Source organism: Microtus pennsylvanicus, chromosome 1 (genome assembly GCF_037038515.1).
Source record: "Microtus pennsylvanicus isolate mMicPen1 chromosome 1, mMicPen1.hap1, whole genome shotgun sequence".
In the NCBI taxonomy this organism is placed as follows: domain Eukaryota; kingdom Metazoa; phylum Chordata; class Mammalia; order Rodentia; family Cricetidae; genus Microtus; species Microtus pennsylvanicus.
The window spans coordinates 94074148-94090904 of NC_134579.1; the positions used below are offsets into that span (position 1 = coordinate 94074148).

Genomic DNA, 16757 nt, shown 5'->3' on the forward strand with positions numbered 1-16757 from the left:
CAGTTGGGGGAGGGAGGCAGGAGGATCATAAATTCAGGGCTAGTTTGGAGTATAGCAAAAGAGCTGTTCTGCAGTTCCTTACGTGAATTTCATAGGTCAGGTCGGGTGTCTGGCCTTCGCACTGGGAAAAGGACAGGGCACCCTTTCTGTGAGCTAAGACGCTGCCACTGGGCTCTCACCATTGTCACTGAGGATCCTGCCAGCTCTAAACCATATCCAGTGTCAGCCCCTGTTAGATGAGCCCGTACCTCCCCGACACTAGCCTGGGGCAGCAGCCCCTGTCTCCACCATCTCTGTGGTGCAGTCATGTTATAAACGTTCCTATAAGGAGGTAGGCGACCCACACCGGTAACGGTCTACTCTGGTAGAGGCCATTGTTAATGAAGACAAAGGAAAAGGTCAAGTGGGGACTGCAGGAAGAAATGGTGATTTTAATTAAAATTTTATTCATTTTTTTAGATTAAGAAAATCAATTTATTCTCTCATATATTACATCCTGACCACAGTTACTCCTCTCTCTTCACCTCCTAGTCCTTCTCCCCCCCTTCCCTCCCTATCCACTTCTCCATTTCCCTTCAGAAGAGAGCAAACTTCCCAGGGATAGCAACCAAACATGGCCTATCAAGTCGCAATAAAATTAGGCGTCTCCCCTTAAGACTGAATGAAGCAACCCAGTAGGAGGAAAAGGGCCCCCAAATCAGGCAAAGACATCAGAAACAGACCCCCTCCCTCTGTTAGGAGTCCCACAAAGACAGCAAGCTATACAATTATAACATAGATATTCATCCATTTTGTATGTGTGTATCTTCCCAAGAAGGTGTTTCTGTCTCCATTAAACATTAACGTTCATTTCCTTTCTCTAGTCCTTGGTACCTACAAACTGTTCTACTTCCAATGAGTGTGTGTATCTGTATGTGTATGAGCGCATATGTGTCATATTGCATGTATGAAGGTCAGAGGAAAACTTGAAAAAGTCAGTTCTCGCCTATCATAGGCGTCCCAGGGACTGAACCCAGGTTGCCATTGTCCCTACCTGCGGAACATCTCACTGGCCTATGATCTTGAGATGGTGAAGAATTTGCTGAGCTGTTCCTCTGAGCTGATGCCTGTGTTATGTGTCACAAGGAGACAGCCGAGGGAGGGCTGGAGTTTTTCCTTGGGGTTTCCATGGAGAGAGAGAAAACAACCAATATACAAAACCCTAGGGCTGGGAACACCTGTGAGTTTGAGGAACAGTCAAAAAGGTTAAGTGGAGGGACACATGAGGAAGAGGGTGGTGGTGGGATGTGGGGCCAGCAAGAGGTCCTGCTATATCTGTGTGACAGATCACCTCGATGTAACAGGTTAAAGCCACAGTCGCTCTGTTGGAATTACAGGTTCACGGCTGGGGAGTTTAAGTGTCTTATATAATGGTTATCAGAGGTGGATGTTTATCCAAGATGGTGCCTTCCCGTGGTTGGCTGGTGCTGCTGGGTGTCAATGGGTGATGGGGGAGTGTCATATCAATTTGTTGATTTCATTGGTTAAGCAATAAAAGAAGCTGCTAGGCCCATTTGATAGGCCCACCCTTAGGTGGGTGGAGGAAACAGAGCAGAACGCTGGGAGGAAGAGGAAGTGAGGTCAGACTCCACAGCTCCGCTCTCCGGAGCAGACGCAGGAGAGACGCCATGCTGCCTGCTCCAGGGAAGACGCACACCATGCCCCAGCTCCGACCCAGGATGGACTTAGGCTAGAATCTTCCCGGTAAGCGCACCTAGGGGCGCTACATAGATTATTAGAAATGGGCCAGAGCAGTGTTTAAAAGAATACAGTGTCTGTGTAATTATTTCGGGGCATAAGCTAGCCGGGCAGGGCAGGCGGTTGGGGTTTTGGGGATGCAGCCAAGCCGCCGCCCATATTACTACAAATGGCGCCCAACGTGGGGCTAACTAAACCCACTTAAAAAACCTGAGAAGGCTTAAAAATAAGGAAGAGAGCGTTTAACACAGATTTTTGCTGTTTGTTGGTGGCGTGCTGTAGAGAGATTTCCTGATTCGGCAACAGCAGCAGAAAAAACGCTGTGTCATTTCAAAGAGTGGCTTCCTGGGGCTGTGCCGCCAGTGCAAACTCTGGCTTTATGTTTGTGTTCCCGCTTGGGATCTGAAGTAGAGTGCTCTGAGACCTTGACGATGACTCAGAGCTCCGTGCCTGCTCCTGGGCAGAAGGCAGAATCAGGCTTAGGCAGGCGGAAGAGCATGGCAGATTTCTGCTGCCATACAGAGATGTGTTTTCAGACTGCACAGTGCTCTGCGTGTCAGATCTGGATGTAACTTGGATGAAAAGAATTTCTGTGCTGCACGCTCAGTCTCAGAATTAAAGTGCTGAGTGCCGCTCCTACCTGGTAGCCTCAAGAGGCTTCCTGACTCAGCTTCAGCTGCAAAGCCTGCAGCTCATTAAGAGGTCCTGCCACGAAACATTTAAACGGTGTTGATGAAAAGCTGAACACATGCTTTTCGGTTTTCAGCCGTAGCAGGAAAAAAGCTGCGTGTTTAAAAATGCCGGCTTTCTGGGCCATCCTGCCAGGGCAAACTCTGACTGTTTGAGGCAGGAGGGCCGGCTACCAAGAGAGGACTTGAGTGTTGTCTGTTGTAGCTCGCTGGCTGGCAGGGACCTTGAAAGGCCATGAGGCTGAAAAGTTAAGGAATGGACTGGATCTAGCTGGCAAAGCCATGCCTTCAGTCCTACTGATATTGCTTGGCAAATTAAAGGCTCTTGTCATCAGAAAAAGAGAGATATACAGTAAAGAGAGATTCAAAGACAGAAAATTTCTAAATGGTTTAAAGTGTGTTAAAAATATATGCAGACTAAAAGTTAAAATTCTTAAAGCAAACTTCTGTGACTTCAAGGTGTGGTAGCACACGCCTTTAATCCCAGTGCTTAGAAGGCAGAGATAAACAGATCTCTGTGGGTTCAAGGTGTAGTAGCACACGCCTTTAATCCCAATGCCTGGGAGGCAGAGACAGGCGGATCTCTGAGAGTTCAAAGACAGCCTGGTCAAAGATGTGCGCTCAAAAAGCAAAAAGTTAACTTAGGAATGTCTCAGCTTAGATTCTTAAGCGCCTAATGATTTAAAGGCGCAAATCAAAAGTGCTCCTGGATAGTAAAAAATTGCAGATTCACAATAGGACAGATTCAGACCGCTAAACGAGTCACACTGTTGGATGAATGTACGTAGGCTTGGGAGAGAGAAGAAAAAGAATATAGAAAATAAAGTTAATGGTTTAAAAAGAAAAAAGTAAAAGTAAAGTCTTTAAAGAGACAGAGTACAGATAGTTATAGATATAAATAAAAATAAGCCGCGTAAAGATGGAAAATTCACAGAGAGTCTGGATTATGTACATTGTGTTTTCTTTAAAATTTTTGACTGTGAAGGAGCTAAGTACAAAGAGACATTTCATTACATGGGCTGCCAAGCTAAACCAGAATGGATATAAGGGTATTACGATTTCAGAATTTGGGTCTAAGGATATGATGCTTTGGAGAGAGTCTTCTTTTGTTTTCACAGAGGATGAGACTCTATGGATTTCTTCTATTCCGATTTGGTATGATGGACCACGTCCTCCTGAAGGGTTGCTGTGAACATCTTCAGAAAATTGCTTTGCTCAACTGCCAACTGAGATGAAACTAGCACACAGGTTATACCATGAAAGACCTAATTAACGACGCCCCCATTCAGCAGAAAGCAGTTTGGAGAGAAAAAACTGCGCCCATGTTCCCAAATATGGTTTATAAATGTTCTTTTACATTTAAAGGGGGAAATGATATAGGTATGAATAATTTGCATTGATAGAGATTTAAGGTCAATTTTGTTATATGTATAAATGTTTCTGATGTAGCTTTTACTTGATAACTGTTTTGTTATATGTAATTTTGCTATGTTAAAGTTAAAGCCTTTTTTTTTTTGTTTAAACCGAAAAAGGGGAAGTGATGGGGGAGTGTCATATCAATTTGTTGATTTCATTGGTTAAGCAATAAAAGAAGCTGCTAGGCCCATTTGATAGGCCCACCCTTAGGTGGGTGGAGGAAACAGAGCAGAACGCTGGGAGGAAGAGGAAGTGAGGTCAGACTCCACAGCTCCGCTCTCCGGAGCAGACGCAGGAGAGACGCCATGCTGCCTGCTCCAGGGAAGACGCACACCATGCCCCAGCTCCGACCCAGGATGGACTTAGGCTAGAATCTTCCCGGTAAGCGCACCTAGGGGCGCTACATAGATTATTAGAAATGGGCCAGAGCAGTGTTTAAAAGAATACAGTGTCTGTGTAATTATTTCGGGGCATAAGCTAGCCGGGCAGGGCAGGCGGTTGGGGTTTTGGGGATGCAGCCCAGCCGCCGCCCATATTACTACAAATGGGGAACTAGAAGGGATGTCAGGAAGGTCTCCCTGTGACATTTCCAGTGTGGCAATCTTAGTGGTTAGACTGCTTTCTCTCCCCATTCACTGTGTGTGTTCTGTGTGTGTGTGCTAGAGGTTGAAGCCAGATGTCTTCCTCTTTTTCTTTCCACCTTAGTTTTTGAGCTAGATTCTCTCTGATCAGGAGAGAACTACCCTCACCATCTGGGTAGGCTGACTGGTCTGGGACCCTTCCCCCTGCCTGTACACCGCTCCCCCTCCGTTTTAGCCTCTCTAGTGTCCAGCTGTACTTTACATGATGCTGGGAATTGAACTCAGGGCCTCATGCTTGAGCCATAAGTGCTTTACCAAATGAGCTATCTCCCCAGTCCCTTTCTCTGCCTCAGTTTTGAGATGGGATCTCAGTGACTTGCACAGCCTAGGCCTTGGACTTGCTCTGTAGGATAGGCAATTCTTGGACTTTCAATTTTCTTTTCTCTGTTCCCTCCAATAGCAGGGATGATAGGCCTGGCTTTATTTATCTTCTTCGTGGTTATATTTGCAGCCTCAGTGAAGGCCCTGGCCTCCAGCCATCACTCTGTAAGCGCTTGAGGCACCGGTGGATAGATGGATCAAATGAGGAATCCACTCCACAGGCTGGATGAGACAACTCAGTAGGAGGAAAAGGATCTCAGAAGTAGGCAAAAAGAGTCAGCCACCACATCCGCTTCCACTGTTAGGAATCCCATAAGAACACCAGGCCACTCAGTCATAATGTATATGCAAGAACCTGGGTCAGACTCCTACAGGCTCCCTAATCTCTGCAAGCCCCCATGAGTCCCAGTTAGTTGATTCTGTGTTCTCTTGGTGTCCCTGACCCCTCTGGTTCCTCTTACCCTTCCTCCCCTTCCTCTGCAGGACTCCCTGAGCTCCGCCTAATGTTTGGCTGTGGGACTGTGCCATCTGTCCCCATCAATTGCTGGATGAAGTCTCTCTGGTCTCTTTGATGAGGCTTCTGCTAGACTCCAGTCCCAGAACACTCTGCAGGCAGGACAAGCTGTAGGTCAAAGGTTTTTGTGGCTGGGTTGGTGTCCTAATCCGTCTACTTGAGGGCTTGCCTGGTTATAGAAGATGGCCAGTTCAGGCTCCATGTCCCCATTACTAGGAGTTTTTGCTAGGGTACCTACTCTCGTCGATTCCATGAGTTTCCCTTGAACGAGGTTCCCACCTCGTCCCTGAAATGCCCCCGAGTTTCAGTCATTTCTCTCAGTATTTACTCCCCACCCCACTTGACCCCTCCTCTTCCCAGCCCCACCCACCCCAGTGTACTCTTGAAATCTCTTCTATTTCTCCTTCCCAGGGAGATCCTTGCCTCGTCCTTAAGTCCTTTTTGTTACTTAGCTTCTCTGGGTCTGTGGCCTGTAGCATGATCACCTTTTGCTTCACAGCTAGTATCCACTTATAAGTGAGTACCTACCATGTTTGTCTTTTTAGGTCTGGGTTATCTCAGGATGATATTTTCAAGTTCCATCCATTTGTCTGCAAATTTCACGATGTCATTGTTTTTAACAGCTGAGTAGTACTCCATTGTATAAATGTGCCCCATTTTCCTTATCCATTCTTTGGTTGAGGGACATCTAGGTTGTTTCCAGTTTCTGGCTATTATGAATAAGGCTGCCATGAACATAGTTGAGCAAGTGTCCTTGTGATAGGATGGAGCGTCCTTTGGGTATATGCCCAGGAGTGGTATAGCTGGGTCTTGAGGTACATTGATCCCCAACTTTCTGAGAAACCTCCATATTGATGTCCAAGTTTTCATTCCCACCAACAGTGGAGGAGTGTTCCCTTGCTCTACATCCTCTCCAGTAAGATCTGTCATTTGTGAGGGATTTTTAAAATCTGATTATTTGAAACAAGACGACACATCCTAAGTCTGGTCCAGGCCACTGATGGCAGTCCACATAAAAATACTTGGGAGAAGAAAACCTTGCTTTCTGCCCCACTGTGTGTGACAAGATAAAGTCAAAGTTTAAATGAGCATCTAGAAGGATCTTGGGTGTTTTAACACCACTCAGGACTACATCGTGTGGACTTGTAGCCTGTCTTACAAAACAGGTAGGAAGGACTGTGGGGATGGTTCCGTCGGTCCACAGTTTGCCTCGCAAGTGTGAGGGCTTGAATTCAGATCCCCAGAACTCACACTGAAGGGCCAGGCCCAGGGTTGTGTCCCTGCAATCCCAAGGGTGTGAGATGAGAAGTAGAGACAGGTGGATTCCCCAAAGCTAGTGGGCCATCTAGCCTGCCTTGGCAAAATTCCAGGCCAGTGAGACACCGTTTCAAACAGAAAAGTGGGAATTGCTTGAGTGCCAACAAACAAAGTTGCCCTGTGACCTCTCTACTGACACACATGCATGCGCACACACAAACACGAGCATGCACACAGAAGTTCTCTGATCTGACATGATGTGAGCTGTACAGAAAACTACAAGGAGCGAAAAGATGGGTGGGTTCATAGTGGATAGAGTGGGTGGGGAGGGAGCTGGAGAGATGGCTCAGCAGGTAAGAGCACTTCCTGGTCTTTCAGAGGATCCAGGTTCAGTTCCCAGCCCCCACATGGTGGTTCTCAACCATCTGTAATTCAAAGTCCAAGGGATCTGATGTCATAAATCCTGGCCTGTTGTGGAATAGAATACTTGTTTAACTATGTAAAGATGTGTTGCATTTGTTTAACTAGGTAAAGGCGTGTTGCTGTTTTACCTTGCCTGCCTAAGGCACCCAAATGATCTAATAAAGAACTGAATGACCAATAGCTAGGCAGAGGAGGGACAGGCAGGGCTGGTGGGCAGAGAGAAAAGGGGAGCCACGCAGGAGCCAGTCAGCCAGGGGCCAGTTTGCCAGTCACAAAGGAAGCAGGAAAGTAGGACATACAGAATGAAAGGTAAAAAGCCCCGAGGCAAAACACAGATGAGGAGAAACAGGTTGAGATTGTAAGAGCTGGTGGGACAAGTGTAAGATAGGGCTGAGTATTCATAACTAATGGTAAGTCTTTGTGTCGTGATTTGTGGACTGGTGGTCCAAGAAAGCCTGCCCCACTAGCCTCCAGGCACCAGATACATGCTTAATAAAGTCAGTAGAAGGGCTGGAGATGTCTCAGCTGTGCAGCTGCATGCATCCTCCTCTTGCAGAGGACCTGAGTTTGGTTCCCAGCACCTGCGTTGGGCTGTTAACCTCCTGTAACTCCAGCTCCAGAGATCCAGCTCCATCTTCTGGTTTCTGCGGGCACTGCACCCACATGCACATACTCATCTCCCCACATATATGCAAAAATAAAATCTTTAAAATGGTGAAAATGGAGACAGGGTCTTCTCTTCCATCAGGGTAGCCCACCTTGCTTTTTGAGATGAAGGTCTCTCATTGGTCTTTAATTTAATCCTGGTCAGCCACCCTCAGGATCTGCCTGTGTCTGGCTCAGTGCTGCTATGGTAACAGGTGTGACTTTAAGTAGGTTCTGTGGGTCTGAACTCAGGTCCTGAAGTTTGCATAGCAAACATTTTACCTGCTAAGCCATCTTTCAAGCAAATCTTTCTGAATTATCTTTTTCCCTCTTAGATATGTAAAGTGCCCCCCACCCCGAATTCTCAAAATGAAATTGAAAATTTTGGTTGGTTAAGAAGAAGCCTGGCTTACCATTTTGTTTGTTTGTATTTTTGTTTGGTTTTTGAAATAGGATCTTACAGCTGGGTGCAGTGGCATGCACCTTTAATCCCAGCACTCAGGAGGTCAAGGCAGGCGGATCTCTGAGTTTGAGGCCAGCCTGGTCTACAGAGCAAGTGTCAGGACCACCAGGACTACACAGAGGAACCCTGTCTCATTCCTTCCCAAAAGAGAAAGAAATAGGATCTTACTATGTAGCCTTGGCTGTCTTGGAACTCTCTATGTAGACCAGGCTAGCCTCAAACTCACAGAGGTCTGCCTGCCTCTGTCTCCCAAGAGCTGGGATTAAAGGCGTACACCACCAAGTCCTGCCTCTGACCCATGTAGTAACTGGCAAAAAGAGTAGCTCAGACATCTAGGACTGTCCCTAGAACTTCCTGATTCAAATTTTTATTTGATTGTGTGTGCGGTATATGTTCACATCTGTGTGCTCCTGTGTGTGCATTTGTGTGTGTGTGTGTGTTTGTATGTAGACTAAATAAAAGCCAATGTCAGTGTCTTCCTCAGCCATTGTCCACTTTATTCTTTAAGATAGAGTCTGTCTCTGAAGCTGGAGCTCACTGATTCAGCTAGATTCATTTGTGGGTCCTTCTGACTGCTTTCCCAGTGCTGGGATTACAGCCATGTAACCAGACACCTCTCTCCCGCCCTGCTGGTCCCAAATACCCAGTGGCCTCTTCCCAAATAATTGACTTGGAGGCTTAATATTGCTTATTAATGTTCAGCTGGTAGCTCAGGCTTGTTACTAACTAACTCTTATACTTAAATTAACCCATAATTCTTACCTAAATTTAGCTCCGTGGTGTGTACCTTTTCTCAGTAGGGCATTCTCATCTTCTCCACATTTGTTTGTGACTCTCTGACTATGCCCTTCCTCTGTCCAGAATTCTCCTAGCCTGGCTCTAGAGCTCAAACTCTTCCTGAGGGCCAATCAGCTTTTTATTAGCAAAGGAGAGTAATACACACTCATAGTGTAGAAAAGGATTGTTTTACAGCACAGCAATGCACACTGCATGCAGTTTTTTTTTGCAGTGGGGAGGGTAATGGGGATCCGAACTCAGGTCCTTGTGTGTGCACGGCCCACACTTCACTAACTGAGCCATTTCCCTGACTCCATACCTTTTGTTGTTGTCCTAAAAGTCAGGAGTTGCTGTATAGCTGACCTTGAACTCTCAGTCTTGCTTCAGCCTCCCGAATGCTGGGCTCACAGGTGTGCTCTACCAGACCAGGCTTGGGTGCATAAGTATGCGAATCATCTTGGTGTCATATGTTTGGGCTGTAAGTTGCAGCTGAGAAGCTAGAGCCTAGGAGACATGACAAAGACAGTGACGTCAGCTGATAGAATCTGTGACTCAGAGAGCAGACTACCCGGGAAGAAATGTAGGGACGGGTTTTCTCTGTTTACAGAGATATCTGATAAAACCGTGAGGTGCACACAGCTGCCTTCATAAGCATGAACACTCCTGGGAAGATGCCAAGAAAGCTATGACCGCCAGCATTCCTGCAGAGGGATGGGAGTGGGGACGTGTTGCCGGGCTCTGATGCGTGCCTTTAGAATTGTGTTCTCTCTGTGTGTATATTTCCCACTCCAAAGGATAGAAGACAAGAACTGTAAATAGGCTTACCTCATTGAGCCTTCTCATTTTATCATTTTATTTTACTTTAGCCAGGGTCTTGTGTAGTTAAGCATGATCTCAAACTCACTGTGTGGCTGAGGATGACCTTGAACTTCTGATCCTTTCCACCTCTTGGATCACACTCTGCCAAGTTGGAGACTGCATTTTGAGCAAACTCCCTGATGTTGCTGGTGCTGCCTGAATGACACATTTTGCATCTGGAGTGGTGAACATCTCCTAGGTGATGCTGGTGTCAGCACTGTTGCTGATGCTGGTCCTGATGCTGGTGCTCGTCCTGATGCTGGTGCTGGTCCTAATGCGGGTGCTGGTCCTGATTCTGGTGTTGGTCCTGATGCTGGTGCTGGTCCTGATGCTGGTGCTGGTTCTGATGTCCTGACCCTGATAGTGATGGTGATGCAGATGCTGCTGCTGCTGTTGATGCTGAGTTTCTTGGTCCTTGGACTAATGTCCTAGTTTGATTTATGTTGCTGTAATAAATGACATGACCAAAAGAAACTTAGGGAGGAAAGGGTTTATATCATTCTTAAAGATTATATTTTATCAGTGAGAAAAACCAGGGCAGGAAATAAAGCAGGGAAGAATTCCATTAGGGAAGAAACTTGGAGCAGAAATCTTGGAGGAACTTGCTCATTGAATTGAGCTCACATTAAGCTACCTTTCTATACAGCCTGGACACACCTGCTTGGGGATGGCACTGCCCACTCTTCCCTCTGACTTAGCCTGGTGTCTCTCCAGCTACTAGCACATGAGACTAGTCATGAGTGGGCACCTGGGCTTCTGACCTCTGTCCCTGGTGGCTTTGGGAACTGGTGTTTCCCTTCTTGTTGTTACTGCAAGTGAAGAGAGAATAGCTATAAGCTAATGTGTCTGTCTATAAGCTAATGGTTGTCTGTCTATAAGCTAATGTTTCTGTCTATAGGCTAATGGTTGTCTGTAAGCTAATGGTTGTCTATAAGCTAGTGGTTGTCTGTCTGTAAGCTAATGGTTGTCTGTAAGCTAATGGTTGTCTGTCTATAAGCTAATGGTTTTCTGTCTGTAAGCTAATGGTTGTCTGTTTGTAAGCTAATGGTTGTCTGTCTGTAAGCTAATGGTTGTCTGTCTGTAAGCTAATCGTTGTCTGTAAGCGAATCGTTGTCTGTAAGCTAATGGTTGTCTCTATTCAGATCCAAAGCCTGGTCAGGCTTACAGTGCCCTCCCTCTCTGTACGCTGAGTCTGCGGCCGCTCTACTTACTCTGAAGAGGCCCTCATATCTGGAGGGAGCAGAGCAGGTCCCCTCAGCACCTCTCCTGAGTCCCACCCTAGCCAGCTGCAGTCCCCTAGGCAGCTGGCCTGCATTCTTTAAGCTTCCGCCCTGACCATCAGCTCCCAGGGTAGACAGGAAGGAGGATCCAGAGGAAGGCCGGTCCTGAGGGATTCTCTGAGCACAGCTTGGAGGGATGTGGCGGGGATACTGGTGTGGGCTGGAGAGGGAGAACACTCGTTTAATCATTTGATCACTAGGGATCAACGCGTATCGATCACCTCCTGCTGTGTGACAGGCAGCCTGCTAAGTGCTGGGGACACAGAATCAGTGCAGAAAACAAATGGTGACTAAGCATTGCCCAGATATGTGAGGTCACCATTTAGAACTGCCTACAAGGGCCAGGACCAGATCTAAGAAAGGCTTCTATTTCTCTTTCTTCAAAGACAAGGTCTTTCTCTGTAGTCCAGGCTTGCCACAAATTCACACAACTGTTCTGTCTCAGACCCTTTAACGATGGGATTTCAGGCAGGGGTCATCACCTTGCTTAAACGGGGTGTTTTAAATTTTTTACTTATTTTTAATTGTGTATATGTTTGTGGAGTATGTGCTCATGAACTCAGGTACTGGCACATGGAGGTCAGAAGAGGTCATCAGATCCCAGGGAGCTAGAGTTACAGATAGCCATGAGCTGCTTGCTGTAGGTGCTGGGGACCAAACCAAAGAGAAGCAAACAGTCTTAACCATCACGGGATGGGTTAAACGGGAGGGGTGTGTGTGTGTGTGTGTGTGTGTAACTGTCACTAGTTTGGAACTCAGCAGGACGGCTACCCCAGAAGCCTCCACCTCCCCACCACAGGCTCACATGTCCACGGTCACGCTGACTTAGAAAATCTAGGTTCTTGGAGTTGAACTCAAATGCAAAGTCCATGTGTGGCCCACTGAGCTAGCCCCATCCCCCCGCCCCCCCCCCACTGTTTTTGAGCCAGGGTCTTGCTATGTAGTCTAGGCTGCCTCCTCAAGCTCACACCAGTCCTCCTGCCTCAGCTTGCTGGGATTACAAGCACTAGCTATTACTCTGACTGAGAAGGTCTTGATTTTTTTTTGTTTTGTTTTTTCCTCCTTTGTCTTTTTGTGGTACTGGGGGTTGTGCCCAGAGCCTCATACTAATGTTCTGCTATTGAGATGCATTGGTGTGGTGCCGTTGTGGTTATGTGTGCTCTTGTTTTTTTGTTTGTTTTAAAGACAGAGTTTAATATAGCCAAAGCTGGCTTTAAACAACTGTGTAGCTCAGGATGAATTTGAACCCCTGATCATTCTGCCTACTCCACCTCCTGAGTCTTAGATTTACAGGTGTGTGCCCCCACGTTTGATTTTATGTGAAGCAGGCTAGACTGACTGGTCTGCCAGCCCCAGGGATCCTCTAGCTGCCACCTTGCTCCTCTTTAGGAGCACTGGGATTACAGATGTGAACGACCATATCTGGCTTCAAGGTGGGCTTTGAGGATCTGAACTCGGGTCCTTACCTTGTACCACTACATCATCTTCATGGATCTATTTTTATATCAAAAAATTAAAACCACATTAATGTATTTAGTGTATATACGTGTGTGCTTATGTCCGAATGCATACGTCATGTGTGCATGTGGAGGCCCGAGGATAATTAGTAGGAATCAGTTCACTTCTTTTACCAAGTGGGTACTGGGACTCAAACCCAGGCCGTCAAACTCGGTGGTAGGCGCCTTTCCTACGTAGGTATTTTACGAGCCCCTTATTTATCATTTTTAAGACAAGGTCTCACATAGCCCAGGCTGTCCTCAAACTTGAGATGCAGCTCCTGAAGACTGGGATCAAAGAGGGCTCCATCATAGCTGATGTTACCAAGTGCTAGGGACAGAACCAGAGCTCTGGGCATGCTAGGCAAGCACTCTACCGGCTGAACTGCACCCTGGTCTCCATTTCTGTTTAAAATTGAATGCAATTAAAGAGTCCTAGAGGATTTAAAGATATGTATTCTCCCCTTCTCCCCCGTGTGTGAGTGTGCACACACACTGTGACACGGTCATAGAACAGGTGGAGAGAGTCAGTTCTCTCTTCCTCTGTGTAGGTTCTTAGGCCTAGTGGCGAGCACCTTTCCCAACCGAGCCCTCTCCCCTGCCCTATTTCTGATTTTTGAGATAAGGTCTTGATGGTAGCCCAGACTGGCTTTGAACTCACAGTCGTCCTGCCTCCGTCTTCCCAGCACTGGTTTTTTCTTGGTTGTGAGGTCAGAGTTCCAAGCAGCTGTGAACACCTCCTCATTTGCTTGAGACACTGTCTCCTTGAACCTGGAGCTAGGAGGCTGGCAACCAGTAAGGCCCCCTTCCCTCTGCCACCCCTCATCTCAGTCCCCTCACAGAACTGGGATTCCAGCTTCTGTGGATGCTGGGATTTAAACTCAGATCCTCGGGTTTGCTCAGCAAGCGCTCTCACCCACTGAGTGACCCCCCAGTGTCTTCATTTCCTTTAAACCCCCAAGTTTCTTTTATTCACCAAAACCGGCCTGGTGTAGTTTCCTGGAATGTGGCTTGTCAAGATGTCCTAGACTTCTTGAACTTGAAAGCAGCCCACATCCTGGTGAACGATTACGAACACGTCACTGGTCCCCTAGTCTGTAATCTCTCCCGCTGGGGCCATCTACTCACTGCTCTGTGGCTCAGATAAGCACATGTTATTGCCCTGCTGAAAAGCCTCCAAAGTCACACAGACAAGAATCACACAGACTCGTGAGGGCATTCACAGCGCTCTGCCAATTGGTCTAAGCCTGTCTTTGTCACCTTGTCACCCACTACAGTGTCACTTTCTGCAGAACAGCAGCGCTGATCCTCCTTTGCTCCTTTGTGTGTGCACATGTGTATGTGTATATGTGTGTGTGAATGTGTGTGTATGTGTGTGTGAATGTGTATATATGTGTGAATGTGTGTATAGATATGTGTTTGTGAATTGTATTGCGTGTGAATGTGTATAAGTGTTTGTATGTGTGTGTATGTGTGCATGTGTGAATGTGTGTGTATGAATGTGTGTATATGTGTGTTTGTGTGTATGTGTGTATATATGCAAGTTTTTGTGTGTGTGTGTGTGTGTGTGTGTGTGTGAGAGAGAGAGAGAGAGAGAGAGAGAGAGAGAGAGAGAGAGAGAGAGAGATGTGAAATCAGAGAACAATGTTTTGTCTCCTTTTGAGACAAGGCCTCTTACTGGCTTGGAACTTTGCCGCACGGGCAGGCTAGCTGACCTGTGAGCTTCCAGGGACCTGCCTGTCTCCCCCTCCCAGCTCACTGTCACTGAATTAAAGGTACATGCCATGGCACATGGCTCTTTATATGGTCTCCACACTTTCGAGACAAGTCTTTACTAACTGAGCTGTTTTGCAGCTGCCGGCTGTCATCTTGAGAGCCAAGTTAGCAAGTCGTTCTCAGTTCTCCTGCGATCCTTAGGTTCATCACCCTAACGGCTTTGACCAGTCTCTGTATGAATGGATGGCTTCTCTGTCTCTAGAGCCCCACCCTCTTCCACACCAGGGACTTTGCCTTCACTGTGTGACCTGGGAGGGCGGTTACTACTGTGTAGGTGGACTGCAGGGCAGACATGTTCTGGACTCAGACACTTGAATTCTTTCAAAGGAGGGATGTGCTAGCTTAGAATAATCTTATCCTTATGGATTTCCAGTCCCTACTTCCTCCTCCCGCTCTCCCTCCCCTTTTCCTTTCTTTCTTTGTTACATTGGAGATGGAACCCAGGACCTCACACGTACTAGACAAACACTCTACCACTGAGCCATGCCCCAGCCCCTCACTGGGGGATTCTAGGCAGGTGCTCTACCACTTAGCCACACCCCAGCCCCTCACTGGGGGATTCTAGGCAGGGGCTCTACCACTGAGCCACACCCCAGCCCCTCACTGGGGGATTCTAGGCAGGGGCTCTACCACTGAGCCACACCCCAGCCCCTCACTGGGGGATTCTAGGCAGGTGCTCTACCACTGAGCCACACCCCAGCCCTCACTGGGGGATTCTAGGCAGAGGCTCTACCACTGCACCACACCCCAGCCCCTCACTGGGGGATTCTAGGCTGGTGCTCTACCACTGAGCCACACCCCAGCCCCTCACTGGGGATTCTAGGCAGGTGCTCTACCACTGAGCCACACCCCAGCCCCTCACTGGGGGATTCTAGACAGGTGCTCTACCACTTAGCCACACCCCAGCCCCTCACTGGGGGATTCTAGACAGGGGCTCTACCACTGCACCACACCCCAGCCCCTCACTGGGGGATTCTAGGCAGGGGCTCTACCACTGAGCCACACCCCAGCCCCTCACTGGTGTGGTCTAAGCAAGTTTTCTCTCACAGAGCAACATTTCTAACCCTCTTCTTACTTTTTATTTTTGAGACAGCGTCTCACTAAGTGGTCCCGGCTGGCCTTGAACTCACACTGTAGCTCAGGTCGACTTTTAACTTGAGCTCCTTCGCCTTAAGCCTCCCACAAATCTGGGATGACAAGCTTGTGCCACTAGGACCTGCTGTTATTTTTGGGTTTTAGCCCATGGCCTGGAGAGATGGCCCAGCAGTTATAACTTGCAGATGACCCTGGTTTGATTCCTAGCGCCCACATGGTGGCTCACAACAACCTTGACAGGTTCCAGGGAGTCCAAACCCTCTTCTGACCTCTGTGCCTGTGGTGGTGGTGCACATGCATACATGCAGGCAAAGCATTCACACACATAAAATCAAATCAATCAATCTAAAATGATGTTTTAGCTTAGCAGAGTGGTGTGCCCAGGAAACCCTCACACTAGGGAGGCTGAGACAGCAAGGTCTTGAATTGGAGGCCAGACAGGATGATATAGCAAGATCTTGTCTCCAAAAAGGTTTCCTCTTTCTTTTCTTCAGGGTCCTGTATACTCAAGGCTGCCCTCAAATACGTGATGTGAGTAAGGATGGCTTTGAACTTCTGATCCTGCTGTCTCCACGTCTTCAGAGCTAAGATTACAGGCAAATATCACCATGCTTGCTTAATTTTCAAAAGAGAAAAAGATTTAACGAATTGGAATGGACTTCTTTTTTCTCTGCTTTCTATTTTAAACATTTAATTACTTGTGTTGTGTGCATTCACGTATGTTCCTTGGAGTCCAAATGGGGCATCGGAAAACTTGTGGGAGTGGGTTCCCTCCTTCCACAGTGTGGTTCCTGGGGGGATCGAACACATGCAGTCAGACTTGGTGACCCACAAACTTTAGAGACTTTCCCCATCTCTGCTTCGGTATCCTCTTGGGAGCACCAGGATGACAGCCGTGTGCCCTGCCGTGTCCAGCTTTTTATGTGGTCACCGGGGGTCTGAACTCATGCCCTCAGGCATGCACGGCGAATGCTTTGCTCACTGAACCATCCCCCAGCTCCATACTTCGGTTTTTGAAAATGACCACATGATGGAAATGCCAGGGTTCCAGATGCTTCCACTACTGTTCATTGTCTATCAAACACCACAGCCGGCAGCGAGCAGGCCTGGAGCACTTCCTGCTCTGTGTCTGAGGCAGACCTGATTGCTTGTGTCAATTTCAGGACCCTATATGAGTTGGCAGGGCGTGTGGACCCCAGGGAACCCCTGGTCTCCAGTTTCAGCACAGGGCTGTCTGTGATGGAGGATGCCTGTCCATTGTTTCTGGTTATGAGACCAAAAACAATTCTCTTTGGAATCAGGGCAAAGCGAGGAGCTGGCACACCCTCCAAGCAGAGACTAAAAGGAATGTTCCAGGCATGCACCTGGA

The 16757-nt window shown here is 47.6% G+C and overlaps 1 long non-coding RNA gene across 1 annotated transcript; it reads left to right on the forward strand.

The window, feature by feature from the left end:
* Positions 1–3925: 3925 nt before the first annotated feature.
* Positions 3926–16042, forward strand: LOC142840300 (uncharacterized). The gene is made up of 2 exons (XR_012908933.1): positions 3926–4223; positions 15883–16042. It is a non-coding gene; the product is annotated as an uncharacterized LOC142840300 (long non-coding RNA).
* Positions 16043–16757: the final 715 nt, after the last annotated feature.